The sequence below is a fragment of the Protopterus annectens genome, chromosome 8.part0 (genome assembly GCF_019279795.1).
Source record: "Protopterus annectens isolate FY-2018-M chromosome 8.part0, PAN1.0, whole genome shotgun sequence".
NCBI classification, from domain to species: Eukaryota; Metazoa; Chordata; order Ceratodontiformes; family Protopteridae; genus Protopterus; species Protopterus annectens.
Window position 1 is genome coordinate 277,437,339 of NC_056741.1, and position 19,959 is coordinate 277,457,297.

The 19,959-nt window shown below is 38.9% G+C and overlaps 1 protein-coding gene across 6 annotated transcripts in view; it reads left to right on the forward strand.

The window, feature by feature from the left end:
• The first annotated feature begins 15,975 nt into the window (after window positions 1-15,975).
• Window positions 15,976-19,959, forward strand: part of GPATCH4 (G-patch domain containing 4) — a 254,414-nt gene continuing 250,430 nt past the window's right edge. For 3 of the 6 annotated variants that reach the window (XM_044079770.1, XM_044079773.1, XM_044079775.1), the window contains exon 1: window positions 15,976-16,082. The gene's annotated coding sequence lies outside the window, so the exon portion shown is untranslated. Of the gene's footprint in view, window positions 16,132-19,959 lie in introns of all 6 variants that reach the window. The other 3 variants (XM_044079772.1, XM_044079771.1, XM_044079774.1) reach the window with 3 other exon arrangements.

Sequence of the window (19,959 nt, forward strand, 5' to 3'; positions counted from 1 at the left end):
ATGTTCTTGTGGTAGAATTTATTCTATTATATCACATGGATCTCTGTGGATAGTCCTAATTACTGTGTTCATTTGTTTTAACAAGCTTCTAACTTTTTGGGTTTTATTGACCTTCTGCAGTCTATTTCTTTCATTGAGCTTAATATGTTTATCTATCTGTATTAAATCAAAAAACTGTTCTCTTAGCTCATTTTCTTCTAAACTGAGGGCAGATTTTTTTTGTTCTCCATTTCCTGCGGGTATTCTATACAAAGTTCTATAGCATCTTCATGTGGCACATTCTGTTCAATTCCATCCTGTGTCATCCATTACTCTGTCATATGGGAACTCACTGGCCTATCACTCCTCAACATTGACTGCGTCAGAGTTGCCACAGTTTCCTGTACTTTTCCTTGCTGTACAGCTTCAAGTGAACATTTATACTGGTTTCCTCTAGAAGGCCGCAAAATATCTTCATATGGCAACTGACCAATTGCTTCCTTTTCCACTGGTTTCTCCTTAATTTGGATGTCCATTGCTCTATCCTGCTGTGGTGCTTTCCGAGTTAGATTTTCTTTACTGAATCCTTCACTTTGCAGGTACTCCATAACCTCAGTTTCTATTCCTTTAACTTCTCAATTACTAATTTTCTTTTCTACTTTTCCTCTTTGTCTTCGTATTTTTTGCATTGTAAAGTTTTCCATGTCTGGATTCCTTTGCCTCTATTTCTCTTCAAATATCTTTGGTGCTGCTCTTACTCTTATTATTATTCATATTCTCTATGGTTATTATTATTCTCCTTAAGGATGTATATCCAAAATCCAAGTCTTTCCTTGTTTCTTGAGGTTCCCCCCTGTTTCATCATCATCACTTTCCACTTTGAATTATAGCTTTCTGTTTGTGCTATATATATGACCTTTAACTGTGTAGTTCTGAAATACCCCTTCAAATCAAATAATCCCAAACCACCTTGTTCTATTGGAAGTATCAGCTTATCCCAGTTGTCTCTCACCATCTTCCCCTTCCAGATAAAATCCTTCAGCTCTTTATCAATTACAACTTCTCCTCTGCTTGATAAAAATATGCCTGACCCATGTATAATACTAAAGGGACTAAAAACATTTTGACTGCTTGTATCTTGCTATCCATATCCATAAAACAGAGCTTCCAATTTTGTTTGTATTATCTTTTGTTTAATCTCTTCCCACATATCCTTCGCTGCCACAACAGAATCCTTTTTAATCCATACTCCTAAGTAGTTTATTTTATCAAATTCCTATCAAATTGCATGGACAAATTGTTGAACATCATATGGTCAAACCCATATCATTGACAATTCAGTCCATCTAAATGTTCTGACTGAGATCACATTTAAGAAGGGATCCAGAAATTTGCCCTTTTCCCATTGTAGTGTGATCTCAGAACTGGTATATACAATTAGAAGGGGTGTTGGGGGTGAAGCAGTTTTTGGTGTATATGCGGGTGTTGTGTTTGTTTTGAGTTTGTTTGAATGGACTGAAGTGTCAGTGATATGTTATTGACTATATGACATTCGACAACTTGCCCATTATTTGATAGGTATTCCATTTTATCATGTCCCCATAAATATGGGTATTGCTGAACCAATTTGTGTGTGGGTACACTGTTTACAGTTAATGCCTTTGTTTTATCTTCATGAATTTTGTATCCCGAAAAACCTTGAAACTGTCTCTAAATGTTCCATACACTGTAAATGTCCTTTTCTGGTTTTAACAGGTATAAAATAATATCATCTGCAAATAAAGTCAGCTTTTTTTGACTACCATGCCAATTATATCATTGAATTTCTAATTTCCTTATTTTCTTTGCCAATGGTTCTAAATATAATGCAAATAATAAAGGGGAAAGAGGAAACCCCTGCCTGGTTCCTCTGCTCAAACAAAACTTATCTGAAAAGCACCCACCCTCTTTATTTTTTGCCTCTGATCCCTCATATATCCTCCTAGTTGACCTTATAATTTTATCAGGGAATGGAAATGCTTCCATTGCTCTGCTCATAAAATCCTGCCTTACTCTGTCGAATGCTTTCTCTGTATCAAGACCCACCAACAAAAGTGGTATTTTCTTATATTAAGTCCAAAAAAGAACAAATAAAAAAAAAAAAGGCCAGCAAAAATCCAAAGTAAAACTTTATTAGATAATCTGGCACCGCAGCTAGAACAGCTTTCAAGGAGTAAAATCACTGACTAAAAAGTTCCACTATACACTCCAAATCAATAATACAAATTAAACAATAAACTAATTAACCTATCAAAAAAACACCAAAATGAAATAAGTACTTTTCAGTCACATTCATTGCTCAGACCATTGGGGGACAAAGTGTTGCATTTCAATATAAACATAGATCATTTAAATAACTTTTTAAACACCACATCTGTGGTGTGTTTAAAATACATGTTTTCAAGAATAGTAGCTTGTAGACCTACCCAAATTGATCCAAATTATGACACTTATTAAAATGGTGTGCAACAGGACTTTCCATCTTATTCTGTTTAATATATTTAATATGTTATTGCAGTCTTTAATTTAAAATTTCTCTTACTCTGCCCTATGTAAAAAAGATCACATGGACATTTCAAAGCGGAAATAACCCCCTCAGTGCTACAATCATATTTATCCACCACATAATAACATATACCATTAATATTTTAAAAAGACTTAACAATATATTGACATGAACAATAATTTCCACACGGAAAAGTTCCCATAACAACAGCGTACTACAAAGCATAGAAAATACATAAAGAACTAACAAATCTTTCAGATTTCTACCATGTTTATAAGAAATACAAGGCACATTAAGCAAAATATCAGATAAATCTTTATACTTCAACAAAAGTCCCCAGTAATACTTAACTAAAGAAATCACTCAGTCACTAAAGACATTGTATATAGTTACAAAAATATTTTTTTCTTAATTTATTTTTATTTGTATTTACTTACATACTGTTTCCCTCTGGATCACCATTGTTCTATTAATGTTGTCAAATGTTTGCCTCCCTTCCACAAAACCACATTGATCAATATCTGTCAATTTTGGCATCCCATTTGCCATTCTTTTATAATCATGGTTTAGAATTGAAATATGCCTATCTGAAGCTGGATCTGATTGGTCTTTACCATCTTTAGGTATTACAGCCACCACTTTCTTCCAGGATGTTGGTGCTTCTCTTTCTTTTATAACACTATTGAACAAACTTTCCCATTTATCAGATTTTTCCCTCCTTACTTTCTAAACTTCCATAGGAATACCATCTATTCCTGGGAACTTTCCTGTAGATTGGTTATACATCACTATTTTATCTCCTGTTATGCTGTTAATAAATAAGCCTCATCTACCTCTAATCTTGGCATATTTAATTTTTCCATAAACATTTCCATTTGTATCTTTTCTTGATTTCCATATTTCTCTGCTTTATACAGATTTTTATAAAATTTCCCAAATTTTTCTAGTACCTCTACAGGATCCCTGGTTATCTTCCTTGTTATGGGCTCCCTAGGCTGGTCTAATTTCTATTGCCTGAGTCATGCTGAAATTTTCTCTGCTCTGGAGTTATCAAAAAACAGTTGCTTAACAACAGTCTTTCTAAACTCAAGCATATTATCGAGGTAGTCCCTTATTTTCTGTTTAGCATTCTGCAATTGCTTATCTTCATGTACTATGAAATTCCCCATTTCTGCAATACTTTGACCTTTGTCAGTCCCTCTAAATAATTCTTGTTACTTCTTAACCATCTCTCTCTTTCTTTTATTTCCACTCTAGCTTTAATCTCCACTTTAACGTTATCCCACCCCTAGCTATATTTTCAGAAGAAATGTCCGTCTTCCCTACTAACTCCCAAATAATTTCAGCTGCCCATTTTTTTTAAATTCCTCTCTTTTTAACAGCTAGGTGGGAAAGTGCCAGTGACTCATTTTTATTCCATTACCCTGCATTTTTATTTTAGTTATTATTGACGTGTGATCTGAAAAAGTTACTAGATGCTTATCAAGACTTTCAATGAAATGCACATGTTCCTGTGAAATACCAGTTCTCTCTAGCCTAACCCATTTTTTTCACCTTGGGGAATAATATGCAAATTTACTGTATTACTTTTCATAAATTTCTTCAAAAATCTACCCTCATTTGTTATATTTTCCCTTCTGTGCCCTGATATATCCTGACTGCTACAAATCAAATTCTAATCCCCACCTTGGAGTGATATTCCCTGCTGAAAGCTGATTATTTCTCCCAGAATTATCTTAAGCTGCATTATAGCAGTTTTACGTAGAATATACATACATGCCAGTGTAATCCTATTCCCTTGCCAGTAGCCCCTAGGTCTACCATTATTATCTTTTTCCCCCTCTTCTAACACTATTGGAGCTCCCCTTGCAACTAATATGACTACTCCCCTTTCCCTTTTTTCAGACATTCCACTGAATAACCAACCTGAAATCCTTTTTTATCAAATTCACATGCTCAATTCCTTACAAATGTGTCTCCTGCAACATAGCTATCCACACTCTACAATTTTTAATATAGTTCAGTACTCATCTTTGTATTTATCTGTGAGACTATTTACATTTAAAGATAATATAGAAAATGTCATTATGTTAAGAAGTTATTATTCCCACTTGTTATGTGTAACAGCTTTTTTAAATGTCTAGTTTCAGATTTTGTGTTACATGAATACACTAAGTTTGGCAGGTTGATCTTTTATACAGTTGTTTCTTATCATAACCATTTGAACATATGTCATATATTACAAAACTTGTTGCTTTAGTGAAAACCCTCAAACAAACAAAAAACCCACCCCCAGAATACCCCTAAAACCTATTAACTTAATATGAACACACAAAACTATGTACATCTTTAAATATTGAAGTTTAACCCTCCTAATAGGAACAATTGCCCCAGACTGACAGCCACATACATAGACTTGGATTAACCTATAATGAAGGTTATACATGCTGAGACACATGGTACAGTCTGTGCTTCTACTTCCCTAAGTGCTTTAATTGTTTGTCTCATCTTTATTCCTCTCCTTCTTTTTTTTTTCTTTTGGCTGCTCCCATTAGGGGTCACCACAGCAGATCATCTGTTTCCATTTCTTCCTATCCTCTGCCTCTTGCTCTGTCACACCAACCACCTACATGTCCTCTCTCACCACATCCATAAACCTTATTTTAGGCCTTTCTCTTTTCCTCTTACCTGGCAGCTCCATCCTTAACATCCTTCTCCCAATATAACCAGCATCCCTCCTCAGCACATGTCCAAACAAATGCAATCTCATTTCTCTGGCTTTGTCTTCAAACCTTCCAACCTGAGCTGACCCTCAAATATACTCCTTTCTAATCCTGTCCATCTTCATCATACCCAATGCAAATCTTAACATCTTTAACTCTGCCACCTTCAGCTCTGACTCCTGTCTTTTCATCAGTGCCACCATCTCCAACCCATATAACATATCTGGTCTCACTACCATCTTGTAGACCTTCCCTTCCACTCCTACTGGTACCTATCTGTCACAAATCACTCCTGACACTCTTATCCACCCACTCCATCCTGCCTGTACTCTCTTCTTCGCCTCTCTTTCATGCTCACCATTACTGTAAACTGTTGATCTGAAGTATTTAAACTCATCAATCTTCACCAAATATGCTCCCTGCATCCTCACCATTCCTTTGTCCTCTCTCTCATTCATACACATATATTCTGTCTTAGTCCTGCTGATCTTCATTCCTCTCTTCTCTAAAGCATATCTCCAGCTTTCCAGGGTGTCTTCTACCTGTTCCCTACTCTCACAACAAAACACAATGTTATCCGCAAACATCATAGTCCACAGGGACTCCTGCCTGATCTCTTCTGCCAACCTGTGCATCACCATAGCAAATAAGAAAGGGCTCAGAGCTGATCCTTGATGTAATCCCACATCTACCTTGAATGCATATGCCACTCCTACCGCAGACCTCACCACTGTCACACTGCCCTGGTACATATCCTGTGCCACTCTAACATACTTCTCTGCCACTCCTGACATCCTCCTACAATACCACAACTCATCTTTAGGCACCCTGTCATAAGCGTCCACAAACACACAATGAAACTCCTTATGACCTTCTCTATACTTCTCAATCAACACCCTCAGAACAAACATCACATCTGTAGTGCTCTTCCTGGTATGAAACTGTGCTGCTGCTCACTAAACATCCCTTCCCTTCTTAAATTAGCTTCTACTACTCTTTCCTATGCTGTCATGCTGTGGCTAATAAATTTTATCCTTCTGTAGTTACTACAGCTCTGCACATCATCCTTATTCTTACAAATTGGCACCAATACACTTCTTCTCCACTCTTCAGGCATCCTCTCACTTTCCAGGATTTTGTTACACAATCTGGTTAAAAACCCCACTGCCATCTACCCTAAACACCTCCATGCTTCCGCAGGTATATCATCTGGACCAACAGCTTTTCCATTCTTCATCCTCTTCATGGCTGTTCTTACTTCTTCCTTGCTAATCCATTGCACTTCCTGATTCAGTATCCCCACATCATCCAACCTTCTCTCTCTCTCTCATCTCTTCATTCATCAGCTCCTCAAAGTACTCTTTCCTTCTGCTCAACACACTCTTCTCACTTGTCAGTATGTTTCTCTCATTATCCTTTATCACCCTAACCTACTGCACATCTTTCCAGGCTTGGTCCCTCACTCTAGCCAACTGGTACAGGTCCTTTTTCCCTACTTAGTGTCCAACCTTTCATACAACTTGCCATGCGCCTTATCCTTAGCCTTCACCACCTCTCTCTTCACCATTTACCTCATCTCCTTGAACTCCTGTCTACTTTCATCATCTCTATGACAATCCCACTTCTTCTTTGCCAACCTCTTCCTCTGTATACTCACCTGTACTTCATCATTCCACCACCAGGTCTCCTTGTGCTCCTTCCTCTAGCTAGATGTCACACCAAGCACCTTTTTACCTGTCTCCCTTACCACCTTTGCTGTGGCTTCCCAGCTCTCTGGTAGCTTTTCACTGCCACCAAGTGCCTGTCTTAACTCTTTCCTGAACTCCACCTTACAGTTATCCATTTTCAACTTTCAGCATTTGATTCGTGGCACTGCCCTCACTCTCCTCCTTTTCTTCTTGATTGCCAACATCTCCTACAGACTATCATCCTATGCTGCCTAACTACGGTTTCCCCTGTCACCACTTTTCAGTCTCCAGTATCCTTCAGACTGGCTTTCCTGCATAGGATATAATCCACATGTGTGCATCTTCCTTCACTCTGGTATGTCACCCTATGTTCCTCCCTCTTCTTAAAATATGTATTCACCACAGCCATGTCCATCCTTTTCACAAAATCCACTACCATCTAACCTTCTGCATTCCTCTCCTTAACACCATACCTACCCATCACCTCTTCATCCTCTCTGTTCCCTTCACCAATATGCCAATTGAAAAACGCCCCAAACACCACTCTCTCAACCTTAGGTACACCCTCCATCACTTCATCTAACTCATGCAAAAATTTTTCTTTCTCATCCATTGCACACCCATCTTAAAGAGCATATGCGCTAAGAATGTTCATCATCACACCATCAATTTCCAGCTTCATAAACATTACTCTAGCCGACACTCATTTCACCTCCAAAACACTCTTGACATCCTGTTCCTTCAGGATAACCCGCACCCAGTTTCTCCTCCCATCCTTACCATGGTAGAATAATTTGAAACTGCCTCTGATACACATGGCCTTACTCTCCTTCCATCTGGTCTCTTGCACACACAATATATCAACCTTCCTTCTCTCTAGCATATCAGGTAGCTCTCTCCCTTTACCAGTCATACAGCCAACATTTGAAGTTCCTACCCTCACTTCCACACTCCTAACTTTCCTCCTCTCCTCCTGCCTCCAGGCATGCCTTCCCATTCTTCTTCTCCTTTGGCCAGCAGTAGTCCAATTTCCACCAGCACCCTGTAGGCTAACAGTACTGGAGGTGGTCGTTGTTAACCCAGGCCTTGACCGATCTGGTATAGAAATCTGTATTGTTGTGCGCATATTTGCTTTGGCAAAAAAAATTACATTGGATTACCTTCCTGATGTAATCCTTCCCCATTTATCTGGGCTTGGGACTGGCATGAAGTTATACACTGGCTTGTGTGTCCCCATCATCTGGGTTATCTTTATTCCTCTCCCAGATTTGAAAAACACTTGAATGCTTTCAGACATTATCTCCTAGCCATTGAAAGAAAGAAGCATTCTGTTTTTATTGCCCCTTATCAGATAATCTCCATAGAGGCATGAGAACCAGATACACAGCTGTCTCTGCTACAAGCACTAGTTTATTTCCTAGAGGAAAACATTTTACTATATTCAGTGTTTTTTTATTTATTTGCTTCCCCTTAAAACGTGCTGCTAGATCAAGCTAAAGGCCTTAATCCAGTCATTCTCCTATGCAAGAGTAAGAAAAAACAGATATTTTTTTCTTGTACCATGCTCTTTTGACCAGACTTTTCTTCTTCTTTTTCTTCTTCTTTTTTTTTACATTGCAGTGTCTTAATTTCTTAAAACAGAACTAGGAGACAGAAAGAAGAAGGAAAAAACAGGAGCAGCTGTTTACTTTAGTATTCCTATTACACTCAAAAATAACTGATAAAGTTTTACTTTATAGCATGCAGGCTATGTAATGCATCATAAAAATGCTACTGTTAAGAACAAAATCTTGCTTACAGTTAACTCTTTCCTTCCTCTTCCCCTCTCCTAAATGTTCTTCCAAACATTAATGACATGAAGTAGGGCATTTGCTTTGGAGTTCCTTACAAGTTTAACAAATTCAAAGAAGTCCAATATTTCCAGGTTTTCTTGTTCTGTCATGTTTCACAAATATAATTAATGCTTTGTAACTCTACATTTATTCATCAACTTCCAAGTTGCTGGTTTTCTTCCTCTTGATCTCCATCTCACAAACCCAGTCTCTGCTTCATTTCCAATGTACCCTAAGTCTCTCTATGGGCTTTCTTACCAGAAGAACAAGAAGCAGAATCTCCTTCTGTTTGATAGCTCACTTTTTATTGGACAAACTTTTGTATTTCCTCCTTATCATGTTCTGCATCAAAAACTTATTTTGAGCCTGCAGGAAAGAATATTCTGAAAATAACTGGATACAGCAACTTGAATCTCATGCCTTCTTCTTGACATTCCCTTATTACTGGAATAAATTTATTTCTCTTCATTTTCCACAAACACTCTACTGTCTCCCATGTTTAATATGTTGTCCTTCTGACACAGTTTTGTCAGTATCAACTCTTTATGCTGGTAGGATTGCATCTTTACTGTTAAAGGTATTGGCTGCTTACTCATGGCCAGGTTTGAAGCATACACACAATGTGCCCTTTCAATTAACAACTCCTGTTGTGGAATACCAGTCCAGTTGCTTATTTCTACTTTCATAAAAACATTATAGTCTGTTCCTTCCAGATTCTCTGGGACAACAGAAAATCTCAGGTTTTCCCTACATGCTCTGTCCTCCAATTCTATTATGCTTTGAAAGATCTTGCCTTAATCAGTTTCATACTCAGCCAGCCTTTTCTTCATATCGATCTCTGATTTTTGCAATTTTGTCACCTCATCTGAATGTCTATTTAAAACTTCTTCCATGTTTTACAGCCTTTTGTTATTTGACTTGATATACTCTTTCAGTGTTTTGTTCATTTAAATCAGCTCTGAATACATTTGGCTTATTTATTCTCTAGGATACTGGAAGTCATGTCTTGCACCAAAGCTGGAGCTTGCACTGATTTTTGCCGAACAGCTGCAGAATTCTTCCCAGTCAATATTTTCTCCTCGCCTTTTGTGATAGATTTTCTTTCAGGTTTTCTGAATTTCTTTTTTGCTGGCATCCAGACAGTGCACTTGCTAGCCAGTTACTGAAATTTACTCAAAAAAAGTTTACTGACTCTTTTTCTGAGTTTCTGTTTTCACATTGGGAGATCTGAAATTAAGATGCTACTCAATGTGCAGACATCTTGGTAGTCCCAGTTCTGTACCAGTTGTTGAGTCTTAATGTGGAAGGAAACCTTTTTTTTTAATGGGCAGGATAATGGGGAATGTGATGGGGCACTGATCACTAACTGAGGGAGAAATGATAGCAATGTTAATAACTAAGTGTTGATATGGAATTATTAGATCAAGTAAGGAGTGATTTCCTTTATTTAAATTAGGCCTGGTGAAGTCTTCTACCTTGGTTAGGCTGAGGTTGGATAGAATGTCTTTAGTGTCTGAATACATAGGGCTAAGTAGGTTAATGTTAAATACCCTAGGATAACAACATTTTTGTTGAGACTGTTGTCAATCATATTCAGAAGCAGAGATTTAAATTTTGTTAGGATGGTTATGGCAAAGAAGTATGGCATTATTAGTGGTAGCGGGACTTAGTTGTGTAGTGTGAGAATAATGGATGTCCATTTAGGGTCATGATCATTAGATGTGAAGTTTAGTTGCTGGTGTTTAAGTTGTAAATGGTCTTTGATGAGAAAGAGGGCACCTCCACCTGCTCTGTTCCCTGTTTAATTTCTCTAGGTACTTTGTGTTTCTAGTAACATGAAGGAAATGTTCATGAAATTAATATTATTTCAGTCTTTATTGTTAGCTAAAAGTGCTCTTTGCAGCACCTACAGTGTGCCCAGAATTGACTCCTTCTGCAATTCATATGGAGTTACAAGTATCAGTAACATATCTATATACAACTGTAAATTCTTTTTTATGAAACCCATTGCTCCTACTACTATTTGAACTGTCCGGGTATCCTTCTTCCACATCTGGTGGTCCCCTGCCATAAACAAACTGTACAACAGAAAGAAGAAACGGTTGCAAAAGAGAGTAAAATCCCATGAGTGGAGGAGCTCCCTGGTCAGCCTCAGTAAGAAGCTGAGATCCCTTATAAGATCCTCCAAAGCTAGCTATGAAAACAAAATCGCCACTAAATCCAAGGACAACCACAAAGCATTCTATAGCTATGTCAAGAATCAGATGGCAACACCCAGATCTGCTCTGAGTTACAGCACAAAGGCACTAAAATTACAGAACCAACTGATATTGCCAACATCCTGGCAGATAGGTTCAGTGCTAACTTTACCCCCCTCTCACTCCCTAAAGGGCCCATATCTATACAGGAAGAATGCAGAGTCCCTGTAATCACAACTATGCAGGTAAAAGCTGCACTCTCTAAAGCCAAAAACACAGCATCCATGGGACCGGACAACATTCTAGGCTGCATTTTACACGAACTTCAAACAAACTGGCTCCCCACTTAAGCACCATGTTCAATAATAGCCTCGCATCAGGCTTTGTGCTCACTGAATGGCGCACAGCAACAGTTATCCCACTCCACAAAGGGGGAGCCACCAAATTAGCCTGATGAGCCTGGTCTGCAAGGCCATGGAATGTATCATCATGGAACTCATAAACAAAGACATTGGTAACCTCCAAACTCTGGATCCCACCCAGTTCGGGTTTATGAAAGGCAGATCATGCCTCCTGAACCTGATCAACTTCTTTGAGGCAGTCACCAAAGCTGTGGATGAGGGTAAGGTGGTTCACACAGCCTATCTTGACCTTGCCAAAGCTTTCAACACCATCCCCCATTCTGGAAGTATAGCTAAACTCACTAAACTAGGTATAAATCCCTACATCACAAGATGGGTTGCCAACTGGCTCACTGACAGAACCCACACTGTAAAAGTTGCAGACTCCAAATCTGACCTCAAAGCAGTGACAAGTGGAGTACCTCAGGGTTCTGTCCTGGGACCTCTCCTGTTAGGTATCTACTTGTCTGAAGTACATGCTAACACAGAAGGCCTCTGGCTAATGAAGTTCGCAGATGACTGCAAACTAGGAGCCATAGTCAAGTCCCCAAATGATGTGGACATCCTACAGAAGGGCCTCACTGAGACAGATGCCTGGTGTCAAAGCCATGGCCTCAAGCTCAATGCCAAAAAGTGCAGTGTCATCCCCTTTGGTAAAAACTCTGTACCCATGAACTACCATATAGGCAGCAATCTACTTAACACCGAATGCGTGATAAGAGACCTTGGGACCCAGGTGGACAGTAGTCTCTCCTTTGATAGTCACATCACCACAGTAGTCAGGAAGTTATTCTATGTGGCACACCTCATCATAAAAGGGTTCTCATCTAGGAAACAAGAGGTCATTGTTCCCCTCTACTCATCACTCATTAGACCCATTATAGAGTACAATGTCCCTTTTGGAATGTACCTCACAAGACATCTGCAGCAGCTGGAAAGGCCACAGAAGTATCTCACAAAGAGGATTATGGGCCTCAAACAAATGCCCTACACTGACCGCCTCAAAAAACTCTAGCTTTACTCCATAGCATATTGTCTACTCCGAGGTGATCTCTGCCTAACATATAAAGCTATGTCAAACCCTGAGCTGTTGGACATGCTCCACCTAAAGAAATCCCAATCCCTCCGAGCTACATGTTCTAAGGCCTAAACCTTGTCACTGCAATAAACAGGACACGCTGGGGGGATAGATTCCTGTCCCAGAGACTTTTTATACTCTGGAACAAGCTACCCATCTATGTCAAGCAAAGTCCTTAATTAGCACTCTTCAAGAAAAATCTTGATGATTGGATGGGAAATAGGAAATACACCCCAGGGATCACTTCTGTGTCTCTGCTGGACAGTGGCACAGGAAAATATCTTTCTTGGGTGGCGTAAGCTATGGAACCTTACTGGCTAGGCTTACGTTGGCCCTTGGGCCGATAGCCTAGTACCTACCTATGAACATATGAACTCGTTTCTGCCTGCAAATCCTGGTATTCTATGACTTTGTGTCTCTCTGTATGTGAGACATTATAGTTACTGGGTGTAGCAATTTCAATGATCAATGCTACTTTTGTCTTCTTTTCATGGACTACCATATCTGGTTTTCTCACATCTATTTTTGAACTCTTGGTAATGGGTGATCCCATGTAATATAAACTTCATCAGTTTCTATAATGCTTTGTGATTCATTTTCCAATGATTCTGAGATACTTCGATATTATAATGTTTACACAATCCCCAATGCAATAGTCTTGCCACATTATTATGCCTTTCAGTATACAGTCCTTCTGCCATTAGTGTATCACACCCAACAACAAGATGTATGACTGTTAACAATTCTGTTTTACAAAACTTGCGCTTGTCTGTTTCACCAACCTGTTCAACAGACTTTGTAAACCAGCATGTATGTAGTCCACTATCCTGGGCCACTGATATTAAATGTTCATCTATTTGTTGAAATTCACTTCTCCTTATCCATTCCTGTGTTAGATCCTGATCGACATGAGGTTGTTCCAGGACTTTTCTGTACTTGCAACTATATTTATGTATTTCCATATTTCTCTCCTTCTCTTCTGATCCTTCACCTTATATTCTTTCTTTCTGGCACACAGCTGCTGTCTGACTTTTATCTACTTCTGGTCTGATTTCCATCCCCCCTTGACACTGATATGCTTCTGCTAAACTAAACGAGGAAGTCATCTTAGATTTGTCCTCCTCATATTTTAAAACTTTCACTATGTTTTGATCTTGTGAGGTCAACAGAAATGTATGCAGTACTACAATTGCAGATCTATACATGTAATAAATTCTGGGTGTGTTTGCCTGTATTCCTTGTTGAATATCTTTGGAGCTGCTTTCTTTGTATTGATTAATTTGGCTTTCTCCTTTGCATAAATAGTGTACCATATCAGATCTCTCTTTCTTTCCCATGTCCATATTTCTTTTTTATGCCTTGCAAAAATCTCTAGATTTTGTTCTTTATAGTTTCACATTTCCTTAGTCGCTTCTTTTTCCAAATGATCCAAGGTTTCTTTGTCTATATGTTTTTCATGAATCTATGATATTAATGAACACAAATTTGCATTTCAAGCTTTTGACAATTTTTCTTGTGTGTGTATTTTTCTTTCCTCTGATTTCTCTCAATGTTTTTGTATATCTTCTGTCTGGAAATTCTGAGCTTCTTGCATAATATTAACAATACATGACTTCTTTTTTATCCTCAATAATCCAATCTATCATCTTTATCGCTCTTTTTTGGCCTGTCAGTTTTTGTGGACTACTACATCCTTGTACAACAGGGTAGCCATCCTGGTTCATAGGTTCATAGGTTTATACTAGGCTATCTGCCCCCGAGCATTTAAGCCCCTAGCATAGTTTTTTTTTTTACACCCACCCCCCTGGAGCTTATGGGCTGCCCATTATTTAGCTATTTCCTGGGGGAACAGTGACACTGAGTCACCCCTGGGGTGTATCTTCTGATCTCCCATCCATTGGGATTCCTCTTGAACTGAACAAAAGATGCTCTTGCTCTGCCTCACATAAACCGGGATTTTTTGTTCCACAGCATGAGTAACCGATCCCTATTTCTCATCCCTCAGCTCTATATGAATAACCGTAAATCCCTTTAATAAACCCTGTTCATGTCCTAGATTTTTTTAGATGGCTTAGATGAAGCATATTCATCAAATCTGGGCCAAGCTATGCCTGGCATACTGGCCTCTCTCTGAGCATGCATTAAATATAACATCATTGGTAAAATGTAATTTGGAAAGTGAAACTTTAGGTTCAGATTGTCTCCTTTTAACCAGGATTCAGTGATAAAATATGGATCAAGGCTTATTATATTCTGAATTGCATTCAAAATACAATTGTTAGTTCCAGTTGGACTGTAATATTCTTTTATGTTTTAAGACCATAAAATAGATGTGACTATATGGATTTAATTTAAGACTCCTCAATTTTGTTTGTGTCTTTCGGCTTTTCCCGGTTAGGGGTCGCCACAGCGGAACTCCGGTCAGCTAATGATTGGCAGTAGAGTTTTACGTGCTGGCTTGCCGGGCCTAACGCACAACCTTCAACGAAGGAATGCCCGTTCACGCATGTCGCCACACAGAAGATGCTCTAACTGAGAATCGAATGGGCAACGTCTAACTGTGAGGCGACAATGCTACCGCAGCACCACCACCGCAGTAATTTAAGACCCCTCAATGATAATGGAAATAATCTTCACAATTAGTAAAGAAGTCGTGGAATTGTGAAACTGGAATTGCAAAGGGAGCTAGTTTGCGAGGTGTATTACAGATGTTATGATGGTCGATTGCAGGTTACATTTAGAGAAAGGAAATTCGAGGAAAAGTTTATAAATATGGTTAAATACTGACACATTCGATTTAAAATTTGTATAAAATGGACAGCTTTTCATGAGCACGTATTTTCTGAAGAATAGCAAATCTTAATCTATATCTTTTGTATCATTTGCTTACTATTACTATTTTCATTGTTCTGTATTTGTGTTTCATACTTTGTTCTGTCATTAAATCATACATTTAAGTAGACAGCGAAGGAAATATCTAAACCAATATCTGAGGAAGTCCCTGAAAATTAAAGACATTAGAATATGATTTACAGAAATAAAGTTTGCTCACCAGGACTTAATTTATAGCTCACACATAAGCCTTTTGTAGAAGTCCTATTTGGTTATTACCTTATACTGATTAACACATATGCCAAGTAGAAAATTCTTTTCATTCCAAGACTGCTTGCATCACCTGAAAACTAATCCTTTATTTGCAGTATAAAGTATACAGCACTAATTTAATATAGAATGTTTGTGTCACATTGAATCTCAGTTTTTTTGTTATATTATATGATATAAAAACAGTCTAATGCTTTGAGTATGAATAACAACACAAATGATACGTGCAGAGCTTTCGACCTCTTAGTACCTAGACAAAGCTTAAAATAATTTGGGAGCAAAGGCCCATAAATAGGGAGATATTTTAAATAACACTCTTATAAACTCAAACAGTTGCCAGAATTTTAGGATGGAGTGCCGTTTTTCGTGTGACACAACGGAAATCGTTTTCCCTGACTTTATCCGTTTTAAGAGTTTTCCAGGGTACCGTTTTTCGTGTAGCAGTTAGCGGAAGTAGTTCTTCACCTTTCATTGGTTTGGATTTATGAGACCTTCATGCAGTACATTGATCGGGTAGTAATATCTGGTGACGGGAGGTGAAGTTTTTTTTAAAGTATTTAATCATTACTTAAAGAACGTCCTGTGGTAAGAGGGGTAAAATTTGTGTCTTGTGTGTATGAACGTTGGATGGGTGTTTAAAATCGGCATTTGTATTTTGGTTGTGGTTCTGTCTATGTTATATTGATAAAAGAGTGGGTTATTATAATCTAATCCCCTTGAAGCAATTGATGTTTAAATTTGAGTCCTTGCGTTGATGATGTACTGAAATGAAACTTGTATGTCTGTGCTGTAAAATGCCATTTTTGAATAAGGAGTATCCCATTCTGGACATCTGGAAGGATGATAATTTGCAAACTGGGTATTTTCTCGGGACATCTAACATGATGTTGTGTGTAGCGTTTACAGTTTTCTTTATGGTGTGATTGTCCACCCTGGTATTCTCATTATTATTTATTTATTTATTTATTTATATTTGTTGACCGGGAATGTCCGACTGGACGTAGGTCCATTTTCAGCGGAGGCCCAAGAAGAAAACCTCCACAGTTAAAATAAACAGACAGTAGTTATATTGGATTGCATAGCGATTAACAATTTACATAGCAATTACTTACAACATATTTACAGATTAAGAACATAGTACATCAGTAGATAACTAGAATCTTTATCTGTGAAGTGCATAACAGACATTAACAAATGTTACAATAAGAAGTTTCTGCTGTATAATAAGTACTAGGCTTATGAGCATCTGAGCTTGCTAAATCAAGGTAGTTAGTGGAGTGGAAAGAAAGGTAGTGGTTGGATGGGGTGGGTGATATTGTTTAATTCTTTATTGTTTTATTCATTGTTGTTTAATTCGCTGCATATTTATATATACAATTGCTGGACATTGTATTTGTTTGCTGTGAGAGTGTTGATGGAGAAGTACAGAGAAGGTCAGGAGTTGCATTGTGTCTTTGTGGATTTAGAGAAAGCATATGACAGGATGCCTACAAAGGAGTTGTGGTATTGTATGAGGAAGTCGGGAGTGTCAGAGAAGTATGTAAGAGTGGTACAAGATATGTACGAGGGTAGTGTGACAGCGGTGAGGTCTGCGGTGGGAGTGACGGATGCGTTTGAGGTGGGATTACATCAAGGATCAGCTCTGAACTCTTTCTTATTTGCAATGGTGATGGACAGGTTGACAGACGAGATCAGACAGGAGTCCTTGTGGACTATGATGTTTGCAGATGACATTGTGATCTGTAGTGAGAGTAGGGAACAGGTGGAGGAGACCCTGGAGAGGTGGAGATATGCTCTAGAGAGAAGAGGAATGAAGGTCAGCAGGACTAAGTCAGAATATATGTGTGTGAATGAGAGGAAGGATAGAGGAATGGTGAGGATGCAGGGAGTAGAGGTGGCGAAGGTGAATGAGTTTAAGTACTTGGGATCAACAGTTCAGAGTAATGGTGAGTGTGGAAGAGAGGTGAAGAAGAGAGTACAGGCAGGATGGAGTGGATGGAGAAGTGTGTCAGGAGTAATTTGTGACAGACGAGTACCAGTAAGAGTGGAAGGGAAGGTCTACAAGAGGGTAGAGAGACCAGCTATGTTATACGGGTTGAAGACAGTGGCATTGACAAAATGGCAGGAGTCGGAGCTTGATGTGGCAGAGTTGAAGATGTTAAGATTTGCACTGGGTGTGACAAGGATGGACAGGATTAGGAATGAGTATATTAGAGGGTCAGCCCAGGTTGGAAGGTTTGGAGACAAAGCCAGAGAGGCAAGATTACGTTGGTTTGGACATGTGCTGGGGGGGGGGGGTGCAGAGTATATTGGGAAAAAGATGCTAAGGATGAAGCTGCCAGGTAACAGGAAAAGAGGAAGGCCTAAGATAAGGTTTATGGATGTGGTGAGAGAGGATATGCAGGTGGTTGGTGTGACAGAGCAAGATGCAGAAGACAGGAGGAAATGGAAACAGTTGATCTGCTGTGGTGACCCTTAACGGGAGCAGCCGAAAGAAGAAGTATTTCTTGTAGTAAATGTTTGCCTGTCAACCAGTATACATTTTACTGTCCACTTTGCTGGTGTATATATTGTATATACAAATGTTTTGCTATTGTATTCTCTCTCTGTGTTTACTGTATGATTGTCAGATACTACACATTACTTTGTTGTGGGTCTCCCCCGACTTAAGTTAAGTATTTATCAGTGATCTATCTCTGGTAAAAGCTTCAAATATTTTTTATTGATGTGGGTATTTGAAAAAAAAAACCTGCCTGCCATTTGTGTTTTGTATTAGAACATTACTCCACCAGAAGCGCAGTAGCAAGAACCACCCAAACCCCACCCAGCACTTTGCTCATGACGTTTATTTTGAAAAGTGCTTTGAATAAACATGGGAACCCATCCTCAGATGAGTATGCTAAACGTTATTTCAATACATAGCCTTTTCTCCCTTATTTGCGGGTACCAAGATTTCCAGTTTGCAATTTTTTAAAGGGGAGGAGTGCGAACACATAGTATGCTGCACGTATAAAAACTATTACACAGACTTAAAATTCCTATTCTGTAAAGGTGCGGGTGGCGACCTTTCTGGGTGGTCTTATTTATTGTCCCACTGCCTTAGAATATTGTTTGTTGCTTTATCTCCAGAGAAATGTTTAAAGAAAGGTGGGGTGCCCCACTCCAGAAGCAACAACATTATACCAAAGAAAGCTGGGGGGTCCACGGGTTATGGGTCCGGAGTGCAAAACGGGAACTTGTGGGTAGTGCGTACATACTGCCCTTCTGACCAGCTTCTTACCCTACAACACAGTAATGTGGTTAAGACTAAGTACAAAGTGACAAAGCAAGTCAGATACCCAGGACATGCGGTGGTTTCAACGGTTCACTTACAAATATAGAAAAGGAGGATAACTTTATTTAAGCTCTGTTTTACATATTGTATTCTAAAAACTGTGATAACTCTAAAGATAACATAAAAAAGCATGAAACCTGTGTTACAGTTTGTAACACCGGCTTCATGCTTTTTTTATGTTATCTTTAGAGTTACCACAGCTTTTATTATACAAATATTCACCGTGACACTGTATAAGGGTGATGTGCAGAGCTCTAGTAACAACAGAGGGATTAAATTGATCAGTCACAGCATGAAGTTATGGGAAAGAGTAATGGAAGCTAGGTTAAGAAGGGAGGTGATGATTAGTGATCAGCAGGATGGTTTCATGCCAGAAAAGAGCACTACAGATGCGGTGTTTGCTCTGAGAGTGTTGATGAAGTACAGAGAGGGTCAAAAGTAGTTGCATTGTGTCTTTATGGACTTAGAGAAAGCATATGACAGGGTGCCTAGAGAAGAGTTTTAGTATTGTATGAGGAAGTCGGGAGTGTCAGAGAAGTATGTAAGAGTGGTACAGGATATGTACAATGGTAGTGTGACAGTGGTGAGGTCTGCGGTGGGAGTGATGGATGCATTTAAGGTGGAGGTGGGATTACATCAAGGATCAGCTCTGAAACTTTTCTTATTTGCAACGGTGATGGACAGGTTGACAGACGAGATCAGACAGGAGTCCCTGTGGACTATGATGTTTGCAGATGACATTGTGATCTGTAGTGAGAGTAGTGAGCAGGTGGAGGAGACCCTGGAGAGGTGGATATAAGTTCTAGAGAGAAAAGGAATGAAGGTCAGCAGGACGAAGACAGAATGTATGTATGTGAATGAGAGGGAGGATAGAAGAATGGTGAAGATGCAGGGAGTAAAGGTGGCGAAGGTGGATGAGTTTAAATACTTGGGATCAACAGTTCAGAGTAATGGTGAATGTGGAAAAGAGGTGAAGAAGAAAGTACAGACAGGATGGAGTGGGTGGAGAAGAGTGTCAGGAGTGATTTGTGACAGATAAGTACCAGTAAAAGTGAAAGGGAAGGTCTACAAGAGGGTAG